This window comes from Anopheles maculipalpis (genome assembly GCF_943734695.1).
Source record: "Anopheles maculipalpis chromosome X unlocalized genomic scaffold, idAnoMacuDA_375_x X_unloc_59, whole genome shotgun sequence".
In the NCBI taxonomy this organism is placed as follows: Eukaryota; Metazoa; Arthropoda; class Insecta; order Diptera; family Culicidae; genus Anopheles; species Anopheles maculipalpis.
This window is the reverse complement of record NW_026060523.1, coordinates 27501-32727: the sequence shown is the minus strand read 5'-3', so window position 1 is coordinate 32727 and position 5227 is coordinate 27501.

Here is a 5227-nt window from a genome sequence, read left to right as displayed (position 1 = left end):
AAGAGATGAAGGCAAGTCGAATTGGTTGGTCGGAAACCAAAAATATCACTAAGTTCGGGACTTGGGTACAAACCGAAAGTTAATATGATGTCCCTGAACATGCATATAAGTTCGAGTATTGATATTATAAACCTAACAAGAGATGAAGGCAAGTCGAATTGGTTGGTTGGAAACCAAAAATATCACTAAGTTCGGGACTTGGGTACAAACCGAAAGTTAAAATGATGTCCCTGAACATGCATATAAGTTCGAGTATTGATATTATAAACCTAACAAGCGATGAAGGCAAGTCGAATTGGTTGGTCGGAAACCAAAAATATCACTAAGTTCGGGACTTGGGTACAAACCGAAAGTTAATATGATGTCCCTGAACATGCATATAAGTTCGAGTATTGATATTATAAACCTAACAAGAGATGAAGGCAAGTCGAATTGGTTGGTCCAAAACCAAAAATATCTCTAAGTTCGGGACTTGGGTGCAAACCGAAAGTTAAAATGATGTCCCTGAACATGCATATAAGTTCGAGTATTGATATTATAAACCTAACAAGAGATGAAGGCAAGTCGAATTGGTTGGTAAGAAACCAAAAATATATACCAAGTGCCTGAAATGTCTATAAACCACACGAAGAACTCTTCACACACAGGTGCGCCTCATAACCTGGTACAATGTATAAGACATTGGTTTCGGGGGATTTTTTGAGAAGAAAATTTTTTTCTCTAACTTTGAGTAAAACTGTCTCAGAATACATATTTAACCACGAAAAGTGAACACCGACAGTAAATAGCAAAAATCACCCGACCATCAAAGTTGTATGGCGGTGTGGGAGAAGAAAATCCAAGGTCGTCTAATGTAGGGACGTAAGACACGAAATCAAAATTTTGGCATAAAATCTAAAATAATCATCAGACAGTGGTCATCCAAGGCATATAAGAGTCGTCTAACGATGCTGAATGCAATAAGCAATAGCGACTTTTTAAAGATTTTTTTGGATTTTTGTCAAAATGTACCCTTCACAACTTGGTACAAGTCATAGGACATGGGTACCGGTATGACCGACGGAAGATTTTTGGACAAAAAATTTTTTTGCTCTAACTTTGAGTAAAACGGTCTCAGGATGCATTATTAATCATGAAAAGTGATCTCCGACAGTAAATAGCGAAAGTTACCCGACCATCAAAGTTGCATGGCGGTGCAGGAGACGAAAATCCAAGGTCGTCTAATGTAGGGACGTAAGACACGAAATCAAAATTTTGGCATAAAAGCTAAAATAATCATCAGACAGTGGTCATCCAAGGCATATTAGAGTCGTCTAACGATGCTGAATGCAATAAGCAATAGCGACTTTTTAATGATTTTTTTGGATTTTTGTCAAAATGTACCCTTCACAACTTGGTACAAGTCATAGGACATGGGTACCGGTATGACCGACGGAAGATTTTTGGACAAAAAATTTTTTTACTCTAACTTTGAGTAAAACGGTGTCAGGATGCATTATTAATCACGAAAAGTGATCTCCGACAGTAAATAGCGAAAGTTACCCGACCATCAAAGTTGCATGGCGGTGTAGGAGACGAAAGTCCAAGGTCGTCTAATGTAGGGACGTAAGACACGAAATCAAAATTTTGGCATAAAATCTAAAATAATCATCAGACAGTGGTCATCCAAGGCATATAAGAGTCGTCTAACGATGCTGAATGCAATAAGCAATAGCGACTTTTTAATGATTTTTTTGGATTTTTGTCAAAATGTACCCTTCACAACTTGGTACAAGTCATAGGACATGGGTACCGGTATGACCGACGGAAGATTTTTGGACAAAAAATTTTTTTGCTCTAACTTTGAGTAAAACGGTCTCAGGATGCATTATTAATCATGAAAAGTGATCTCCGACAGTAAATAGCGAAAGTTACCCGACCATCAAAGTTGCATGGCGGTGCAGGAGACGAAAATCCAAGGTCGTCTAATGTAGGGACGTAAGACACGAAATCAAAATTTTGGCATAAAAGCTTAAGTAATCATCAGACAGTGGTCATCCAAGGCATATAAGAGTCGTCTAACGATGCTGAATGCAATAAGCAATAGCGACTTTTTAATGATTTTTTTGGATTTTTGTCAAAATTTACCCTTCACAACTTGGTACAAGTTATAGGACATGGGTATCGGTATGACCGACGGAAGATTTTTTGACAAAAATTTTTTTGACTCTAACTTTGAGTAAAACTGTGTCAGGATGCTTTTTTAAGCATGAAAAGTGATCTCCGACGGTAAATAGCAAAAGTCACCCGACCATCAAAGTTGCATGGCGGTGCAGGAGACGAAAATCCAAGGTCGTCTAATGTAGGGACGTAAGACACGAAATCAAAATTTTGGCATAAAAGCTAAAATAATCATCAGACAGTGGTCATCCAAGGCATATTAGAGTCGTCTAACGATGCTGAATGCAATAAGCAATAGCGACTTTTTAATGATTTTTTTGGATTTTTGTCAAAATTTACCCTTCACAACTTGGTACAAGTCATAGGACATGGGTACCGGTATGACCGACGGAAGATTTTTGGACAAAAAATTTTTTTGCTCTAACTTTGAGTAAAACGGTCTCAGGATGCATTATTAATCACGAAAAGTGATCTCCGACCGTAAATAGCGAAAGTTACCCGACCATCAAAGTTGCATGGCGGTGTGGGAGAAGAAAATCCAAGGTCGTCTAATGTAGGGACGTAAGACACGAAATCAAAATTTTGGCATAAAAGCTAAAATAATCATCAGACAGTGGTCATCCAAGGCATATAAGAGTCGTCTAACGATGCTGAATGCAATAAGCAATAGCGACTTTTTAATGATTTTTTTGGATTTTTGTCAAAATGTACCCTTCACAACTTGGTACAAGTCATAGGACATGGGTACCGGTATGACCGACGGAAGATTTTTGGACAAAAAATTTTTTTGCTCTAACTTTGAGTAAAACGGTGTCAGGATGCATTATTAATCACGAAAAGTGATCTCCGACAGTAAATAGCGAAAGTTACCCGACCATCAAAGTTGTATGGCGGTGTGGGAGAAGAAAATCCAAGGTCGTCTAATGTAGGGACGTAAGACACGAAATCAAAATTTTGGCATAAAAGCTAAAATAATCATCAGACAGTGGTCATCCAAGGCATATAAGAGTCGTCTAACGATGCTGAATGCAATAAGCAATAGCGACTTTTTAATGATTTTTTTGGATTTTTGTCAAAATGTACCCTTCACAACTTGGTACAAGTCATAGGACATGGGTACCGGTATGACCGACGGAAGATTTTTGGACAAAAAATTTTTTTGCTCTAACTTTGAGTAAAACGGTCTCAGGATGCATTATTAATCATGAAAAGTGATCTCCGACATTAAATAGCGAAAGTTACCCGACCATCAAAGTTGCATGGCGGTGCAGGAGACGAAAATCCAAGGTCGTCTAATGTAGGGACGTAAGACACGAAATCAAAATTTTGGCATAAAAGCTTAAGTAATCATCAGACAGTGGTCATCCAAGGCATATAAGAGTCATCTAACGATGCTGAATGCAATAAGCAATAGCGACTTTTTAATGATTTTTTTGGATTTTTGTCAAAATGTACCCTTCACAACTTGGTACAAGTCATAGGACATGGGTACCGGTATGACCGACGGAAGATTTTTGGACAAAAAATTTTTTTGCTCTAACTTTGAGTAAAACGGTCTCAGGATGCATTATTAATCATGAAAAGTGATCTCCGACAGTAAATAGCGAAAGTTACCCGACCATCAAAGTTTCATGGCGGTGCAGGAGACGAAAATCCAAGGTCGTCTAATGTAGGGACGTAAGACACGAAATCAAAATTTTGGCATAAAAGCTAAAATAATCATCAGACAGTGGTCATCCAAGGCATATAAGAGTCGTCTAACGATGCTGAATGCAATAAGCAATAGCGACTTTTTAAAGATTTTTTTGGATTTTTGTCAAAATGTACCCTTCACAACTTGGTACAAGTCATAGGACATGGGTACCGGTATGACCGACGGAAGATTTTTGGACAAAAAATTTTTTTGCTCTAACTTTGAGTAAAACGGTCTCAGGATGCATTATTAATCATGAAAAGTGATCTCCGACAGTAAATAGCGAAAGTTACCCGACCATCAAAGTTGCATGGCGGTGCAGGAGACGAAAATCCAAGGTCGTCTAATGTAGGGACGTAAGACACGAAATCAAAATTTTGGCATAAAAGCTAAAATAATCATCAGACAGTGGTCATCCAAGGCATATAAGAGTCGTCTAACGATGCTGAATGCAATAAGCAATAGCGACTTTTTAATGATTTTTTTGGATTTTTGTCAAAATGTACCCTTCACAACTTGGTACAAGTCATAGGACATGGGTACCGGTATGACCGACGGAAGATTTTTGGACAAAAAATTTTTTTGCTCTAACTTTGAGTAAAACGGTCTCAGGATGCATTATTAATCATGAAAAGTGATCTCCGACATTAAATAGCGAAAGTTACCCGACCATCAAAGTTGCATGGCGGTGCAGGAGACGAAAATCCAAGGTCGTCTAATGTAGGGACGTAAGACACGAAATCAAAATTTTGGCATAAAAGCTTAAGTAATCATCAGACAGTGGTCATCCAAGGCATATAAGAGTCGTCTAACGATGCTGAATGCAATAAGCAATAGCGACTTTTTAATGATTTTTTTGGATTTTTGTCAAAATTTACCCTTCACAACTTGGTACAAGTTATAGGACATGGGTATCGGTATGACCGACGGAAGATTTTTTGACAAAAATTTTTTTGACTCTAACTTTGAGTAAAACTGTGTCAGGATGCATTTTTAAGCATGAAAAGTGATCTCCGACGGTAAATAGCAAAAGTCACCCGACCCTCAAAGTTGTATGGCGATGTAGGAGAAAAAATTTCCGAGGTCGTTTAATTTTGGGATGGATAAAAATGGTCACTTGTGGTAAAGTGATGTTGTTCATTGGCTATAGTAAGAGGGTATGGTGTCGTGACACAAAAATGAAAAATGTATGGGAACGTGTTCTAAACACTGTCACAAGGTGCAAATCGAGTATCTAGTCGTACCTTAGACACCAGTACGGGTAAATGAGCCTCTGCTTGGCTCATATGTATGGGGAAAAGTAAGGGTGACCGACATGTCCAAAGGTAAAAAGCGAAAATTCACCCGGCCCTCGGACTTGTATGGAGGTATAGG